This window comes from Canis lupus, chromosome 8, assembly GCF_048164855.1.
Source record: "Canis lupus baileyi chromosome 8, mCanLup2.hap1, whole genome shotgun sequence".
NCBI lineage: Eukaryota > Metazoa > Chordata > Mammalia > Carnivora > Canidae > Canis > Canis lupus.
The window spans coordinates 3,656,379-3,676,610 of NC_132845.1; the positions used below are offsets into that span (position 1 = coordinate 3,656,379).

The 20,232-nt window shown below is 37.3% G+C and overlaps 1 protein-coding gene and 1 long non-coding RNA gene across 3 annotated transcripts in view; both read right to left on the reverse strand.

The window, feature by feature from the left end:
- NEGR1 (neuronal growth regulator 1) overlaps positions 1-20,232 on the reverse strand; it is an 812,983-nt gene that overhangs the window by 698,161 nt on the left and 94,590 nt on the right. The window lies entirely within an intron of this gene.
- LOC140637783 (uncharacterized) overlaps positions 18,923-20,232 on the reverse strand; it is an 89,709-nt gene continuing 88,399 nt past the window's right edge. The window contains exon 3 of the long non-coding RNA XR_012034820.1: positions 18,923-19,132. This is a non-coding gene — a long non-coding RNA (uncharacterized lncRNA). The remainder of the gene's footprint in view (positions 19,133-20,232) is intronic.

The window sequence follows — 20,232 nt, forward strand, 5'->3', positions numbered from 1 at the left end:
GAAAAAGTGAGACACAAAACAATGAACCTTACCTACAAAGTTGGTATTTTAAATCTACCAACTACTAAAACCTTATATAATAACTGTAAGACCAGTTTTATAACTTGAGTATCAGACTCATGTTAAAAAATCTTGTCACACGTATCATTGTGTTTTTGTCTTCATATATTACTACTTGGAACTCTCTCATAATTTACGTAGTAGCAATTCATTTCTATGGACATTAAAGTCCCAAAGCTGAGTGTCTCAGAGAAGATTTTGCAAATTTCCTCTACCATTCCTTTATTATTCTTCAATATTAATTTGAATCACCACCAGTCCTGACACCTGTCATGAAGCACAAACCTTTCAAGCTAGAAAAGTACTATGAATTTGTAACTGACACACATTGACTTGAGAAGAAAAGCCATTCATTGCTTCATTTAAAAAGAATGTATAATAAAAGAGGAAATCTGACTGAGATTTCCTCTTAAGGATGTGACATTAAGGGACTGTGATCGGAATTTTTGCTTCTACAATGAATGAATCTATTACAATAATGAACTAAAATAAATTTGAGGAGAATCATAATTCCAATAATTATTTGACAATTTTCAAACTAAACTAAGTAAGTTTACTGGGAACCTTAGCAAATGCCCAAGACAATGTATCAAATTTTACTATGTCTATTTCAAATCTTAAATTTTTGAATAGAGAGATTTTTGGTAGTATTTGGTTAGCAGTCACTTTGTAAAGTGAATGGTTCTATAATATGGTTGATTAGAGTTCTATAATATGGTTTATTAGAGTTTGTGGAAAAGCCTAGAATTCTACAGCCACAACTGGTCAGAAAATTGCAAAAAGTTAAGATGTGCTAATAATTTTTAGTTCTTTAAAATATACACATTCACGTTACTGTCTGCACTATAAAACAAACTTGTAAACGTTGTATAAAGCCCAAAATGGTGATTTTAATTGTTTACATAATTTTTGCACAGCCACTCTACAAGTTGAACAACAAAAATATAATAGTAGAAAGCTTACATAATCACCACTGTCATGAGTCCCCTGTTCTTTTTTACTTGGTTTATTTCTTGGTCCAACAATAACTCCTCTGACTCTTAGCAAATGTTATTGGGATGGGGGGAGAACATAAAAAACGAAAAAGAAAACAACAATCAGCTAATTAAACAAACATCTCCCTCATTAAATACAAGTTCAGACAAATAATTTGTTAAAATAGAAGCACACAAGCAAAAAAAAAACAAAAAAACAAAACAAAAAAACCAAAAACAAAAACAAACAAAAAACTCCAAAGAATAAGGATCAAAGATTTGTACAATGGTTCTCTCACCATTTATTCTTTAGTAAATAAACACTTGCTTCTGATGGTATATGCTTATTCATCTTATTTAATAAATACTTATTTAATATGTGCCACATGTAGGCATTATGTTAGTCAATAGAGACATACTGCTTAAAAGAGGGAGAAAAGAAAAAAAAAGAGATTACCTCTGAAGAAATTTAGAGCTGAAAGGATGCTGGACAGAAATATAGGAAATGAAAGTACAATAGTGTATAAAACTATATGTACATGTGCACACATACATATTCACATATGCATGATGCTTGATGATAAAATGTTAACATTTCACAGTTAATGTTAAGCACTTTTTAAAAAATAAGGTCATTTACTATTATTAGTACTATGCAAAGTGTACTTAAAGTCACAGTCTATATAATAAGAGAATGGAAGATGAATCAAATATAAAAGAAAAATAAATGACATAGCCACCATCTCAAAAAATATAAAAAATACTACTATGACCTCAGAGTTGATTTCTTTAATAAGACAAAAAATCAGGCAGATTATAAAAAATCTTAAGTTAGTACATATAGAAGTATCATTATGTGAGAAAAGAATAAATTCATCCAGAATATATAATAATCCCCAAAATGTATATAAGATAGCCCAACTTTTATGCACAAAAATTAACAGAACCAGAAGAAAATTTATATAGTGATTACCAAAGTAGGGGATGCCAGGGAATGTTTCTATTGATGTTGATAGATCATGCTGGCAAGCAAGCAAACAAAAATAGTACCGATATAGAATATTTAAAAAACATTATCAATAACAGATTTAATGGACATAGGTGAAATATATGGAAAATATTCATCCTTCTCAGGCTTATATAATGCAATACAAAATTGTCCACATATTAGGACTTAAGTATAGAAATGATGTTAAAAAATGGCCAAAAAAAATATTCCGTGATAATCCAATTAACTTTTTCAAAAGAAATAACAAAATAATACTAAAATAATACATTTGGAGATTTTAAAAGATATAAACAATGTATAATCCAATAATAAATCATAATGAGTCTTATCAAGTTCTTAGACTTGAATAACAAATATAGTACATATCTAAGTTAAAGAGTGCAGTGGAAGCAGTACTTAATGGGACATCCATAGCTTTCAACAAATACATTAGAAAAGAAGAAAGGCAAAGATAAGTAAGTCAGTATCCAACCTAAGAAATAAGAAAACATAGGGGTATCTACCTAAGGCATTCAGAAATATGGGAAAAGTGAGGAAAGAAAAAAAAAATGAGATCGGCAACAAAGACATAAGGACAGGGCCAACATATAATCTAAAATAGTGTAAACAGCTTTCCAAATGTATAGAAAAAAGTTACACAGTCGCTGGGACAGATCTGGACCAAAAGAAGACTGGTGGGTGAACTTGGTTGTTTTTAATTTTTGGCAAGAGGTGAGCATGGATACACGCCAATGAGTATGGCAATAAAGTGAGACAGATTCAAGACATAGAAGTAAACATTTTAAGGGATGAGGAGAAGTCCCTGAGAATCCAGGAATTGTTTCAGCCAAATTCACTGACACTCAAACTATTACCCAAATAATTTTTCCTGGCCTCTAGTTCATGATTGGCCCATTGTTGTCAAAGCCAGTCTTTCCAGAGCCTCTTACGGAGTTTATTTCTGTCATCAAGGTAGTTCAGAAAGCTCTTGTTTCCTTTGGGTCAGAATGGGGCTGTTTACAGTTTTCAAACAGTAGCACAATAAAAAATAAAAAATATAAAATATAAAACATAAAAAAATACTAGGAAAGATCCCAGAGATGCCCAATTCAAAAATTTCACCAAATTTGAAATAACATTGAGCTGGTTCAAACATCAACAAAACGTTAGATACTCTGAGCTTCACGGAAAAATCTACCTCACTCAGAATATCAATGTGTATACAGAACTTTGTAATGACATCTCAGAGTCATATCCTCAGATCATACATAACTCTAGGTTAGTATTTTTCACACAGGACTCACAGGGCAAATCTGAGCCCTGCTGTTTTGGCAGTTCTTAGATGTCTACAGGTCACTGGGTACATTAATACATTAATAAATTATCCTTCAGAATGAATGTCAGCGTGCCATATTTCAACCAGATAGATGAAAGATGAGACTAACATTAGAGGAACGGCTATGAATAACTTTATTGTTTGAACATAATAATAAATATAAAACATAACATACACAATGGTAAATATTAGAGAATAACCCCACAAATTTATCCCAGAGGGGGAAAAATATATATATGGTAGAAAATGAGAATTCTCAAATGAACTTTTATGACTTAAGGTTAGATTGTTCTTCGATTATTTTAATTCCACTTTTTCTCCAATCCTTTAAAAGCATTTCATAATGTACTAGAAATTCATACATCTCAATTATGCCATGAGTACTTTCTAATTGTTCTGACCTTTTCGTTATTGCTAAAACCACTATGACTCTTATCCCAGTAGTGTTTCCAAAAGCATCTCTCTTTAGTAATAAGAATGCTCTCTGCAAATGTTAGCAGCTAAAGGACACTGAAAAATTATCGACTTCAGTGGAAGAAGCCCATCCCTCATATTTCTGAATCACCCTGCAAAGGAAGAAATGTCATGAGCAGCCCAAATCCCATGACCGACCTAGTGGCCTAGTCAATTTTCCTAAGAAAAAATCAGATCTCTCTTTTGAAATAATTAACATATTAGCAAGGATGGTAGCTCTTTAGAGCTGGTCCTTTATCCCAATCCACATTCCTCAACAATTATATATTAATTACACCGTGATTCATAAGAGATTTGGATATTTTCACCTAGTGCAATTATTAACTGAAAAGACAACATTTACATTCATTGCCCTTTGATATAAAACATTTTTAAATACATTTGTTAGGCCAGGAATAATCTATTCCAATATTTGCGGGGTCGGGTTAGGCTTTCGAACTCTTTACAAGGCAGAACATGCTGAGTTAAGAGCATGGAACTTGGACAAATAATTTTAGGCTTCAGTTTTGTTAACCGCATGAAGGGGATAGTGACCAATACTGCAGACCCTACGTGAGATGATGAAGGTAAAACACTGGCGCCCGACGCGCAGAGAAGGTTCCGTAGTGGGTAGCTACTGACATGAAACCCCAAACATTAAAGTGACAGGGAAGATGGAGAAGAAGTGAAGAAGCAGGTTTACATGAATTGCCACATGTGATTTATCCAGGAAATAAGGAGGAGGCCAATGCCAAAACTTGGAAGTGGATAAAGCATACTTTAGAGACTTCTGCATTTCACATTTAAGATCTTCTAGGGATGGGATCCCTGGGTGGCGCAGCGGTTTGGCGCCTGCCTTTGGCCCAGGGCGTGATCCTGGAGACCCAGGATCAAATCCCACGTCGGGCTCCTGGTGCATGGAGCCTGCTTCTCCCTCTGCCTGTGTCTCTGCCTCTCTCTCTCTCTCTGTGTGACTATCATAAATAAGTAATAAAAAAAAATTTAAAAAAAAATAAGATTTTCTAGGGATTGCTGGTCAGACTGAAACATTCTCAGCTCCCCACAGCCTCGATTTTAATGGGGGGACATAGGAGCTAACACATTTAAAAATACACTTCAGGGGATCCCCGGGTGGCTTAGCGGTTTAAGAGCCTGCCTTTGACCCAGGGTGTGATTCTGGAGTCCTGGGATCGAGTCCCATGTCGGGCTCCCTGCATGGAGCCTGCTCCTCCTTCCTCCTGTGTCTCTGCCCCCCTCCCCGTCTATCATAAACAAATAAATCTTTAAACAAAATAAAATAAAAAAATAAATAAAAATACACTTCAAATGCTTGCCCTGTGCAGAGCCTGTGGCTCTAGCTGCCACTGACCCGTGCACAGTCCCGGCCCCTACGCATCTTCTCACTTCCCGGGGTAGGCAGTGTCCTCATGCAAAGTCGTCTGAACATCCTTCTCACACCAAACCACGATAACCATGGACAGCCGAGCCGACTAAGCAACTCAGAGCAAGCCAAGGACCCAACAACAAGCCTGCACAGAGGGCCCACTACACCCGAGCACAAGGGTGCTCCTGTCTACATGAGAATTTTACACGTAAGAAAAATATCTTGGAAAAGATCTGCTTTTTTTTTTTTTTTTTTTTTTTTTTTTTTATCTGCTACTCTTATGAGAGGCTGACATGGATCTCTGGGGAGAAAGGTACTATTTACAAATGTACGTACCAATAGAAGAGTGAAAGAGGTTAGATGTTATGTTTTCTGCCTCTACCTGTGAGATCACTGTTCTTCTGTTTCAGAGGTTTATGTTTCGTAAACACTATTTCAGATCCTGTTATAAATCTCCAATTAATATAAAAATCGCTCTAGAGCACTTACCCACGATCTGGAGGTTTGAGAGTCAGTGAGACCATCTAGTACCTTTTCTCAAGGTTTCAAGGGAGCTACTCAATGTAGGTCTTGAACAAAAAGACGTATCCTTGGAAGCAGTGGAGAAAATTACCATCTCGTTTCTTGTAAATAAATTGTTTTGCCTTTTAAGTGCAGTTTGCTATTGTGCAAACTGCTTCCCCTCTTCTGCAGTGAGAGACTGACTTTTCTTCATAGAACTGTACTGTGTCTATGGCAGATTCTATTCACACGGACTATTTAATAAGTGCACAAATCACATTTTTGTTGCTCTTTTTTCTTATTGCTTTATTGCCATGGTTTCTTTTCCTTTTTTCATTTTTTTTTTTTAACCAGGGCACCATAGTGTTTCTGAGATCGTCGTGCTTTCATCTCATAAATTCTATACAATATGAGCCAGTTAGCAGCACTAATAGACTAGAACAAACGGGAGTCGATAAAGTGTCACACAAATGAATCAACGCAATGACAAATATTTCCTTTTCTTATTTTGAACATGAAAATTTTGTTTTGCATTGTTGTCTGCTTTCTAAAAACTTGATAACAAATAAATTATCTAGACCCTATTTGATGTAAAATATCCTACACTTTCAGGTTACTTGCTGAACTCCAAATAATGCGGAGCACATGTCTTTTTTTTTTTTTTAATGTTGTATAGGAGATGAATAGAAATACCTCATGCTTTCAAAATATATTTTCATTCAGACATCAAAAATAAACATTGTCGGGATGCCTGGGTGGCTCAGCGGTTAAGCATCTGCCTTCGGCTCAGGGCGTGATCCTGGGGTCCCGGGATCGAGTCCCACGTCAGGCTCCCTGCATGGAGCCTGCCTCTATCTCTGTGTCTCTCATGAATAAATAAACAAAATCTTTTAAAAAATAAAAACTAAACGTTGTAACAAAGATATTCAATGCAAATATGAATCCAATCCCTAATTTCAGCATTTTGGTCACTTACGTCTGTGACAGTAAGGTCCAGATTCTGCATGTTGTGACTTTCAAGTATGCTCCACACACGCAAGTGGGTCTGTAAGTGTGACCACTGTGCCCTTTCCACGGACAGCTGGTGCAGGACTATAAAAGCACCGTTCTTAGCATGAAGAGAGTATCTGCTAACTCTGAGCAAGGCTGGGTTACACATGCGATCTGATGTGAGCCCGGCAGCTGGGTCACCACAAAGAAGACAACGACCAAAGGAACTTAGTGGGGCCCTAATCACAGCCACTACCTGCTACGAACCCAAGGCAGCATCACCTCATCATGTGCTATTAGTTGCAAGGATCGCCATTCATCACCACTGACACGCACGCTATTTGATTCCCTTTGAAGACTTTTCCGCTCCTCGTTCAAGCCGAGAACAGACGCCAACCTGACAAAGTTATCACCGCCACATACAGTGATCACTTCAGAACAAAGCCACACACACGATGCCCCGCTTAAAAGGACAGAAAGTAGCTGTTGTCAAAGTAAACATCTGGAATTATTTGCTTGAGCAAATCTCCCACATTTTCACCATATGATCCACGGAAGTACTAGAAGGTAGAGCAAGGGCTCTTCAAAGCCAGAGTGTGGGCCAACAGAGGAAAAAGCATGTGGAGTGGAGATTAGCCATGGAAGGGTTAGGGATCCTGGAATGTTTCTCCAGGAGCACATCTGAAAAGCTCCACATTAGGGACAGGCAGGGGTCTTTGCCACCTGAGAGACTACATATGCTGTCATCTGTGAAAGAGGGGCACTTAGAGTTTTTGAAATGTTGGCTCAGGGTCAAAAGACATCCCGAGGAAATAGTCTATGAATGTAATATTCTGTATTACTGGCAAGATGTAGAAGGCTCTTGGATGATGTAGTGTAGGAATGGGATATACGGCAGAAAGTGTCCCCTTACCTCAAGTGCTGGTATGGCTCTTGCCCAGCTGCCCTATGAACAGGCTCAGGAAGTGGGGCCCCCTTGGCCACTGATGTAGTTGAAGGGGCTAGTGCTGGGGGATCATTTTATATTTATATTTTACGTGGCACTGTGTTCCAGCTCGCCCCACCTGCTAATGTACAGTACACTCAACGATTCCTGCACCTTCTGTTCCCCAGTCCCCCCTTTTGCCCCTGGGTGATGCATTCGCTTCCAAAATTTTGGAAGCAATTTTAAATGGGAGTGAACGGAAAAACAGCAGTTTATACAGAAATAAAATGAAGCCCTTTCTCTAGGTCGCCACATTCCAGATCGGAAGACCATTCATGCAATACACTGAGCTATCATGAAAACGGACACTAAAAACTTACGGTCCACAGTATACATTCGTTGATCAAGTGCCCCAAGGTCATTACTTCAGATGAGTTTTAAAATATGATGACCAGAATTGAAGTGAGATATTGCTGGGTGTTTTAAAATCATAAGTACTCTGTGGCATGAATTTAGTCTAAGAATCCAGTCAATAAAGATGAGACCTAAGAGGCTCTAATTCAACATGTTAAACTGAACCTGAAATGAAATCAAACACAGGTGTAAGGTTCTTATGGGGCTGGGTAATACATCTGCTGAGGCTGCAGGTGGTGAGCACTTTGCCTAGATAATGTGAAATTAGTATAATAGATCCTAACTGTCTACTACAGGTTTGGCATGAGCGTTTTCTTCTGTGCCTGTAGGTGTCTATTGCCATCTCAGTTTTGATTACTTTGGTTTAAAAATCTACTCAAGTGATATTCACGGCTGTAAACTTTTATTTCTGGCAGAGGATCAGAGTCTTTAAGGTGAGGAAGAGCATTTCCCATAGTCTCCTTAGGCTTCTATAACCTCTATCCTTCATAAGAAACTCTCGTCTCTAAGAAAACGAAAGGCCAAACCATATAGGTCTTGGTTGATTAAACACAACACCTTGACTATCACTCAGAGGTAAAAAGAGGCTCCGCAGAGCACAGGTGCAATATCGGGTTCACATTCGTAAAGTAAATGGGTCACTGAATTCTGCACAACACAGAACCTCCCCATGGTCTTCAAGGACAAGTCCAAGTGTAAAGTATTCCAGGACTTCAGCAGGAAGGGCAATGGCTGGCTAACTCCAAACATGAAACACTGCAAGCGGTGTCACATACCCACTCTCCACAAATCAAATACTTGGTCTCGGTGAATTTAAAGAACATGGAAGAAGGCCCACTTTTGCTTAGGCGATATTTATTTCGGTTTTCTCTGTGTCTGATGCCACATAATTAATTCGAATATGTTCTGATACCAGACGCTGTTGGCTATTTTCCAACAGCTTTAAAATATTGCGGGGAGGAAGGGTGTTGAATCACTGTATTGTACATCTGGAAGTAATATTACCCTGTGTGTTAACAAACTGGGATTTAAATAAAAACTTAAATATTTGGAGGGGACATGATCATCCATATCTAAGCGAGATACTGCAGGAGAGACACAGATGGGCAAATTGACAATTTTATGGATAGAATCGTATTTTAGGCTTTACATTCTATATTTTGGAATCAACGTAGCTTTTGAATAAAAAACAAACTTACAAACGACACATATTGTCAACCAACCTACAATTAAGGTGTATGGTAACTTCCAAAAGCATTTCCTGCCTCTTTGACACTAAGATAAAGTGGTTAAACTAAGTAGATTTTATACAATTTGTTCACTTAATATGCGTTTCGGAAAACTTGATATGTTTTTTATAACCATTCATTTCTGAATGAATAATCAAAGATTCCGTGATCAATGTCTCACTTTCTTCCAAAAGAGAAGATGGATTTTCAGAAGCTGGCTCAGCTCATTATGCAGTAGTACTGAGTGTGAAACTATCAAGGTTTCATTCCTTTTTCCAACTCAAACAGCTGCTACCATCTCGGAAGAAGCAGGTGTTGATGCGTGAACAATATTAGCACTAAAAAGAACAGACCGTTTGGTGATGACTTTTCTCACTGGAATATTATATCAAAATACTTTTAAATTCCCTAAAGTGCCCAGGTGGGAAGGCAAATTAAACTTTAAAAGGTCTAAAAATATTTCAATAGTTTTACTAGTTCTCCTTCTCCTTACAAATCCAATATGCAATTATAAGAATTATGACTTTAAAGGGGATATTACATTTCAGGGATTTTTTTTGTTGTTGTTTATATAACTCTATGTGAAAATATTTTTAAATCTAAAAAAGTATATTTCAATAAGAGAAACTCCAGAGAAGCTGCAGAAATAAATTAAATAGTCCAAGCATTAAAATCCAACTTTGGAACTTTAAATTGAACCCAAATTCCCAATTTGGGAATACATAAATTCTATCTTGGCACTATCATGTCACTGAAAATACTAACAAAGGAGGTTTTACGTGTGTGTGTGTTTTCCAGAAAGGTCATTAGAAAGCCTTTTATATAAATGGAGTTTTCTCAGAATGTTAAAAAAAAAAATGCCATTGTGTAACAAAGCCTTCCTTTTGAGGCTAGAATTTACAACCATTTGAAGATAGGAGAATGCCATATAAAAATGTGCAAGCAGGCTCTGCCTTTGAAGGCCGAGACCTGGAGTTTTGTTGTTGTTGGCAGTCCCCGGGTTCTTAGGAGAAAACAAACAAAAACCGCAAGGTCAAACCATTATTTAAATAGCTCCATAGCAAGAATCTATCCATGTTTCATGGCAGATTGAATTCCGTGAAAGAAACAGAGAATTGCTGTTCGGAATGTTCAATTAGCGTGGATGCATCCATTCCATGTTTACTGACTTGTAAGCTGTTACTCTGAACACTTCTTTCAAGAACTCCAGAACCTGGATAGAGGGAACTACTGCCCATAGAGGGAATCCATAGCTCCAAGAGCTTCTTAACCATAATCTGGGACAGATTTTGAAAAGAGATGGACTTGGAGAGCACAAAGACCCCCCGCTTTGGAAAGAGGCCATTCCTGGGGCAGCGGAGAAGATACCCGGCGACGGGCCTCAGACTGAGGATGAACCTCTCCAACATCCCTTGGGAAGTTTGGATCTGGACTCTCAGATATGTGATGACTCGGAGCATTTCAAGGGTTAGAAGTAAACTGGTCCTTATCCCCAAATTAGTGGGATCTAAACCAGAGGTTTTGCCCCTAAAAGGCATTTGGCAATGTCTAAAGAATTGTGATCCCTGTGCGATCCCTGAGCAGCGACGCTAGGGATGCTGCTCAATGCCCTACAATGCATAGGGAGAGCACATATTAAAAGAATATCTAGTGCAAAATATTAATACTACAGCTTTTTTGAAACCCAACCCTTAGATGCAGGATGGGCATTATGGCTCTGTTTTTTTACTTGCCCACCTGATCCATGACTATTCATTCAACTCGTATTAAAAGGTACAACTTAGCCTTAGTTGAGCTGTTGGAAATCATGGAAATGGTAGTAACCATAACCAGCTTTAGAGAATACAGATAATTTTTTAAAAGATTTTATTAATTTATTTGAGAAAGAGAGAGAGGAAAAAAAACACACAGAGGGAGTGGAGAAGCAGAGAGAGCTGTACTCAGCTAGATCCCAAGACTGGGGGATCATGACCTGAGCCCCAGGCAGATGCTTCACCAACTGAGCCACCCGGATGCCCCAATAATTGAGTTAAAGTAAACTAGATGCTGAGTACACAAGAAAATGATAGAGAAACAAAGGGAAGGCATTGCTCCCAGCGTCCCAAGTCTAGAGTGACAGTTACCAATGAAAACTGCTGTGTCCGGCAATGACATCTTGGGTGACACGGGCAGCAAACACAGCAATGTGGCCAAGAAAATGAGAAGCCAGAATAGAAGAACATGAGAAATGTTTTCTTAGAAACACAGCAAAGAAGCTCTGGGATATGCCAGAAATTCCCAGGAGACAAGCTGGAGCAATTAGATCAATGGAGGCCTGAACACTAATAATTTGGGTGCTAACAGTCATCATGATCTCACCGCGTGACCTCATCTCGGCTGCAGAAACTAGAAGCATTTAAGTGATGCTTCATTCAATACTTACAATCCTACATCTATAAACGTAATAAGCAATGTCTGAGCCCTAAGAACACAGCAGTTTAAAACAGGTCCCTCCTCTTTGGAAGGGAACATTAAAAAGCAATTGCAATAATGTACCCCCCCCATGTATATCATATTGAATTAAAAGATAACCAATGAAAACTTCACATTTCTTGAGAGAGATGTAGTTTTCTGATAAAATAGGAATGCCACATTTTAGACGATTTTCCAGGAATGCGGTACGTTGCTGGTGTGTAGGAAATAGAGGTTTATATTATCTCTCATTTATTTTCCATTCATGAAATGAATCCACATAATAAAATTTTATAAGAGCCAGTTTTTCTTGGGAAAAGAATCAGAAAAATATTGTGAGATTCACCAGAAATGTGTAACGCACTTATTCATCATTATTCTGTAGCGTTGCTATCCTAAATATAAGCACGCTATTTAGTTTTCCAGATTATGTTTCTTTTACAATAAGCATATGAGGATGATTACACATATTGAGTAATCATTAAGTTGTCACTTAATCCTTGTAAGAAAGAGATACTATTTTTTTTCCTGCTTTATCAGGAAACACAGTATATATGACCTGCCTAAGGTTATTTTTGCTAAGTGATGGGCCCCAGACCCTAACCCAGCCTCTGCAGCCTATACAGCTGATCTGATATGAAGTTCAGCATTAGCAGTAAAGCTGTTAATAACTCTACACTTTAAAAGAATTCTTGTTGCTATTTTACGCTTATTTTTCTTTTACTGGCTTTTTTTCCTACTATGCCCTAAAACATAAGCACAGAAATATGATTATAAAGGATTAGCTACTGAAAATACTCAAGCTAGAAGTCGGAAGAACACATAAACCAAACTGGAATTGTTATTTTAGAACAATTTTGTTGCTAAGCTAGGCTTGGAGTGGAGGTACGCCTCTTTATCTGATTTATTAAATTATCTGAAGGCGCTACTTTTATAAAAGCTAAGTCGAAATTTCTAAACATGAATTTTGTCCTTCTCTTGAATGATGTCAAGGCAAATGATACATTATACTCCTTGGGTCAAATATGCGCATATATATGCTTTTACTGTTTTGTCCTTTTTTAAAAATTCTTAAACATAAGAAAGTAAAAATATAGTGTTACTTTTAAATTTTTGTTTATATTTATTTATGCATATATAAAATATGTATTTATTTATATTTTATTATTTGGATTACTGCATCCTGGGGTCCTATTTTCTAATAGGAAGTGAAAAATAAACAATTACAAACACAAAATAAAAACAGCACTGTAGACAGTGAACATTTTCTTCTAATACAGGTTTGTGCTTGACATTCAGAAATACCACAGGAGTAAAAACTCCCAGGATACCAGGAGTATAAAGTAATTCTACTCACATAAATCTTCAGACAAGTTTTGTTTTGTTTTTTTTTTTAATTTTAAGTAAAAATAAAATGATTTAAAATCCGACAGCACAAGGGTGGATGTGAGGGTAGGCTTTCACCAGGTTCAGCAAGTGTACAGGCCGCTGAAGGAAGTGTCCCCTGAGCCTGGCTTGGAGCCTATTATTTCCTTCAAACTAAAGCTTGCCTTGTGTTAACTGCTGCTCTGAGATCCTAAATGACCACTTAGAGGACCTAATGCATTTCTAAAAGAATGAAGCTCACATTCAGAATGTAACCAGTTGACTTGAAAACTTTTTTGGTGATGGAGGCAAGGAATATCCTTGAGTGGCCTAAGGCCAGGGATTGTTACCTGTTTATCACCCCTACTTATCTCCGCCTGCTGGCTTCACTCTGGAGATCAATCTGTCTCAAGTGCTGTGTCATAAGCATCTGACACCAGCTCTGATCTTCCCCCAATTCTCTACTTGGTACTCTGCGTCCCCATTTCAAATTACATGTAATCCCTTTTTTCAGCTTCCAAATAGCTATCATTTTACTCATACAAATACTTTAAGATCAAACTGAAAATCTCTTGAAATACATGCAATTTAAATATTTTCTCTGCCTTTAGAACTTACACTTTTTTTCTGTAAACTACCTAATGCTTACAATTTTGTACACCATCGGGGTCTCAAATGTTTATATTTATGGCTCACTGTTATTGTTTTACTATTTTTCCCTTGTTTTCTTACTTTTTTTTGTTTTTGTTTTTGTTTTTGTTTTTGTTTTTTTTTTTTTTTTTTTTTTTTTTTTGGCAGTCTAGAAAGAAATCAAGGTAGAGAAAACCAAATAAAGTACATCAAATTGGGAGTTTTCAACGTATACGTGGTTAGACTAATGCTTGTAACATGGGATATTCTGGTAGGAAACAGAAAAGTGTTTCAAATGTCATATGCTTATGGTAAGTATTGTTATAAATAACTTCCCAATCAAAAGTACATAAGATGTTTCCTCTCTGTTCTTAAAAACATCCTTTAAAATCTGACTCTCGGTAATTTTTTTTATTTATTTATGATAGTCACAGAGAGAGAGAGAGGGGGGCAGAGACACAGGCAGAGGGAGAAGCAGGCTCCATGCACCGGGAGCCCCACGTGGGATTCGATCCCGGGTCTCCAGGATCACGCCCTGGGCCAAAGGCAGGCACCAAACCGCTGCGCCACCCAGGGATCCCTCTTGGTAATTTTCTTAAGTTAACTACGATGACCGTTCCCTCGTCCATAGGATTGCTGGTGCAGATGGTAGGAGCCTCAACACAGTTCACAATACTAGGTTTTTTTACTTTGGGTATTATATTAAAAATTATGATTTATCAGAACAATATCCACTGGATACGATCCATTACCCATTAACAACTAAGAATGCTCAAAAGAGACGTAGCAACACATCAACAACAGTTGTCTCCAACTGATTTATGGATCACTGCATTAGAAGTTTTAATTAGAAAGGTCACTTATGTTGAGGAAATACTCCTGCGGTGAAACGTATTTTGATATCCAGAAGATATATTGTTTGGGTAAGGAAACAGTGGGTCAAAACAACATATTAAATAAATATGTCAATATTAATAAAATATGAGTTCCAAAAAGACAAGTGAGGAAGCAGGGATGTACACGGATTGCCTTGAGCAGTTTTAGACACAGCGATTCTATTGTAGCTACGACTCTAGGAAGTTCCCCAGGTCATTAATGCAAGCGCACACCCAGGAAATGCTGGGGAGGGCAAAGCATTACCAGCCGCCTTTGGGTGCTATCTACCTGCACCTGCACCAGGACGGGAGCGTTTCTTACTCCTTTCTTTCATCACTGCACTTGCTTTCTTCACTCCGCTCCTCTCTAGTCAACTCTGCTGCTATTCCTTTCATTCTCCGCCTCTTCCTTACCAAGTCTGACTTCTTGAAAGCCTCAAGAAGATTTTGCAGAGAGGCATGATGTCCATGCTCGGTATCTAAACATTTATAAAACTGGCAAGAGTGCTGTGGTTTTTGAATAAAATATCGTTCTTGCTCTGAGAAGCGTCCTCTCCACTACTCTCAAGTTTCAGGTGCTGCTAGTTTGTGAGATAGGTAACAAGGAGGAAAGGGGGTCTGTGGATGATTTCGAGATGTCTAGCTCCCCTTCCAAGATCCTACCGTCTTTTCATCAGGTATGAGCGGAGACTTGATATTTTTGTTTGGTTAAATGTCTTATTAAGACCTGTTTTGATTTCTGGTGTCAGAAATTCCACTTAAACTGCCTTAGACAAAAAGAGCTTCTATAATTAGGAAGGGCAATGGTACAGGTAGGGCTGACAAAATTGGAGACCAGGCATTTTTTCCTCTCTTTTCTCTCCTATTTGCTATGTTCCTTGTTCTCTTAAAAAGAAATCTCAAGGGGCACCTGGGTGGCTCAGTGGTTGAGCATCTGCCTTTGGCTCAGGGTGTGATCCTGGAGTCCCAGGATCGAGTCCCGCATCGGGCTCCCCACAGGGAGCCTGCTTCTCCCTCTGCCTGTGTCTCTGCCTCTCTCTCTCTCTCTCTCTCTCTCTGTGTGTCTCTCATGAATAAATGAATAAAATCTTTAAAAAAAAAGAAATCTCAAAATAGAGATTTCTCTTCAAATTTGGAGCCAGAGAAGCCTTGGACTAACATCTTGAGTTTTATCACTAAAAAGGAAAACGAGTTTTACTGCCAAGCATCAGGTTAAAAAGATGAAATCCCAGATAGCAACCGAATAATCTGGTTCAAAGGACTGTCTCCTGAATTAATTTTTATGGTCAGATATGGTCAAGGGCGATGATTGACCCACCCTGAGTCAGAATCTAATGCCTCACCAATCCCTGGGGGTACAGAGATGAGATTTTATAAAAACCATGGCCACTACCACTCAGACAATATTGATAGTTTGAGGTGGAAAGCAGTTCCTCAAAGCTAGACTCCTTCAAAAGTGAGAAAGGAACTCTGTGTGGCCAAACTATTGTTCCCTCATATTAGCTGTATCACAAACAGCACTTCCTCTAGTCTTTTCTTTGACTTGGTTTCCTTAGGCGTCACCCTTTAAGGTTAGAAAAGGTGATAAAAAATAAATCTCACAGAATACAGAAATAATTTTTTTTAAAAATTACTCTGCTATTTATAGTAGGGAGAAGTGAAAGAAAAAACAAAATATGCATGAAATATATTTTAAAAATTACTGAACTGTGAATAAGCAATTGAGAATTGAATAATTTCACACAGTATTACTGTATATTCTAAGTAGGCAATTTTTTAGTAAACCAAATAGAATAAATAATCGTTAAATCCACCATATATAGTGGTATGCAAGTTTGAGAATTTGTATAAAATGATTAAATAAATACATCTAGAGTGAAAGGGGAAAAGTTAAATGAGATTTTTTTTTCTAGTGCTTTCTGTCACTAGAAAATTATCCTCTAATTTGAGGTTTTTGCATCTTTTCAACAAAAACTTTTTTGACAGAGACATAGTTTATGTTAATTGAGTTTCTCTGAAAATGAAATCTAAACAAACCTTGGAAGAGTTTCACTTCCTTCTATGAAATTGTAAGGATCACACTGTCATTCTCACTTCTGAATCAACTGCTTTCCTTTCAAACTAAAGTATCACTCTATATTGATTGGTGTACATATATTTATTTCTAAATATTAATTGTCCCAAATCTACAAATTAGGCTCTTTACAAATTTTGCAGTAACTTCTTTGCCAGAAATAGAAAAACGAAGCCATTACTTAGAAGATGTTTACACTGGGTCCTGGATGCTGAAGTGAAAGAAAAGTCAACCTCTCCTTTCTTGCTGTCTTGTCTTTTCCTCTTCTCTATCTGAGCACACACACAAGTAAAAAATCAAAAGGGAGGAAAATAAGGTATTCTCTCTCTCTCTTTCTCTCTCTGGGCCTGCAGTGTATCTGTCAAAAAAAAAAGTTAATAATAATTTCGGTAGAATTAGTATTATTAGTATAGAATGAGATTATCTTTTCAGGCCAAGAGAGAAAGCACCTGCTGTACGAGGTAGTAGCCATGGAGGTGACTTCAGTCTACGGAAACTCTGAGGTGGGAAAAGTATCTACACATTTGGTGTAGGTTTGGAAACTTAACAAATGCACAGTAGCTGAAATAATTAGGGTAAAACAGAATAACTGGAGAAGCAAAAGGGAAAAAGGAGGACATGGCAAGAGTTTTTGGAATTTTTTTTAAAAGACTACGATTAGAAAAACAAATTAAATGTATCCCCCATAATTAAAAAAATCAGGATTATTAGTAGGAAGTTGCAAGGAGTCACAAATTCATATTCAATGAATATGCATATTCAATACTAAAATAATAAAGAAAATACATTAAGTATTGTTGAACAAAATTCTATAATGTCTAGATTAGGAAAGTGTTGAATATAAATCAGACCCCTAAAAATCACATTCATATTTTTTAATCACCGTTAGACTTTTTTTTTCCCTAAAATCAGCAAGATGCAACTTTCAGGACATCCTATTAAATACTGCCTTACTGGACTTTAAAAAGGGTTCAAATGTCCATAATGAACAACTTATTATTTTATATTAATTTAATAATGGGTATTCTGGTGAATAGAATTTTAATTCTGATTTTTAACCTAATTATCTATTCTAAGACATTTTGCTTCAGGCCAAGACTTAGCATGTAATCTTATAATTTAGAAATTAAATAAGTAAATCGTCTTTACTAATTTTTTTTATGGTCTTTAATATTGTTTTTGCTTCTGACCTTTTGCACAATTCAACAGGTGAATGAAGTCTAAGATGGCCAAGGTTATCTTCATGCAAATTTTTTTTTCTGCAAGGGTTTTTATGTGATCCATAGTTTAAACCAAACTCTCCATTAAGTGGATGTATATTAATGAGGCTTTCCTTCTGACCCATTGTTTTTAACACTGAATTATGTCTGACACGTCCTAATTAAGAATCTTTTCCAAAAAAAAAAAAAAAAAGAATCTTTTCCAAATTTAGTGGACTTTAACCAATGTCAGATAAAAGTTCACTGACAAATCAGAGGTAAGTAGAAAGACAACTGGAAGACTTCATATGCAAATTTTCAATAGAAGAGGAGTAAAAGGGATCCCTTGAGACCACCACAATGAAAAATAAGAAGTGTGGGACCATTAATACGGGTTTTGGAATTTATAGTTAATCAGAAAATTCAACTCTGCATGTCCTCATATTTTAAATAATATCAAATATTTAGACTTTTACAAAATTCCTTTATCAGTACCTCTTTAATAAATCTCTCTTGCAAAATGATCAATATATACCGGGAGAGGTTATAAGGTCTTCAGGGTTTAGAAATCTTTCTCTTGCCTTAGGTAGGTTTTGTGCTCCTTCACAGCACTCAGGGTCTCACACTTTCTAGGCACCCCCAATTTTTTTAAATTAAAAAATGGATGTTTCATCTCTATCTTTGTCACTTTTTAATTGACATGAATCTGTATTCCAGACCTGTCTCTAAACATCACCTTTTAAAGAACATTCTTGTCCATCTTCTTTGAAATTGCAAACTTACTCATTATTTTTATCTGATTTATCTCCTAGAACTTATTTCTACCTAACACTGTACAAATTTTACTCATTTATTTGTCTTTTGTCTGACACCACCAGTAGAATGTAAGCTCCATGAGAAGAATTAGGCTGCTGTGATCTCTACACTAATGGCAAGTATTCCAAATGAAACGTGCAATGAGCGGATAATGCAAATTTTGTCATTCTTGGAACTCAGAAACTTTTAGGGGGTTGCGAAGCCAGGAATATACTTAATCGTTTTTTTTTTTTAATATCTTATTTATTTATTCCTGAGAGACACAGAGAGAGGCAGAGAGAGAGGCAGAGACACAGGCAGAGGGAGAAGCGGGCGCCCTGCAGGGAGCCGGACGTGGGACTCGATCCCGGGACCCCAGGATCACGCCCTGGGCTGAAGGCAGGCACTCAACCGCTGAGCCACCCAGGAGCCCCTACTTAATCTTCTCAATGTCAGTCCTTGTAAGCCTCTGTTTCCTTTCGATGAGCACTTTAAAAAAAAAAAAAATTTTGCATTAAAAGTACTCAGGTTTGCTCATTTCCATACTTACCGTTTGTCATGCTGTAGGTATGGGAAGCTAACATTTCCTCTGGTGTCCTTGCTTATGTATCCCCTGTTGTCTTGGGTTTCCATAGAGAGTTCTCACTGAACGAGATCTGAGATAGGAACCTCTTTCAGTTCTATTCATCTGCTATTACACGGGAGCTCTATTGATGTGGTGGTGGGGTAGGGTGAGAAGGGAAGCATGGTCTATTGTTGTGATTCCTTGGATCCCTCAGTGAGCCTGTGTCCCTAGGCTACGTCCTTAACAAGTGCTTCTTATTCTCCCTCTCCCCAGTCCCCACCCTCAGACGAGGCAGGAAGACTACAGAGGACTTCCCCAGGTGGGTTAGGCACTGGTAAAGCCCAAGGAGCGAGGCTCTCGTAAAATAGATCTGAGGGTATTTCAGCACGGCTACTTACCCCCCTCCCCCTGCCAAAAAAGCATGAGGGGCTTTTTCTCCGAGCTAATTTGACATGGAAAAATTACAAATGAAAAGAAAAAGCGCAGATTCAAGAAATAGAGTCAAACAGTGACTGCAACTATTATTTCATTCAGCTATATGAATTTTTGCGAAAACACATTAGGATGCTGTATTTCTCTAAATTGGGGTGTATATACTGAGCATCAAAAATCTACGGTGATATATAAGAAAACGCAAAGGATCCTTATGCCCTTTCGGGCATCTATTGGGGATTCTTTCAAAGAAACTTGGAATAAGGTCAAGTTCACAAGCTGTTGAGAAGTAGAGATGGTATTGGTAGGTAAAGGTCTGCCTAAGAAAACTTAGGCTGTGATTCTAGAGGCTTCTGAAGTTAATCCTTGCTGCCAATTCTTTATCTGCTGTTATTCTGATTTCTCTCCAAGCGGTTCTTATGTTTTGTTTTGCTTTGGCATAGAATATTGTTGTAATTTACTCTTGACAAATACTAGCGATACCCTACCTATAGACAGGATAGAAAGGTCATTTATGAAAACATCAACAGCCAAACTTTTAATTACAATCAATTTCAGCACTTTTAATAGAAAAAAAATCAATGTTTCCAAG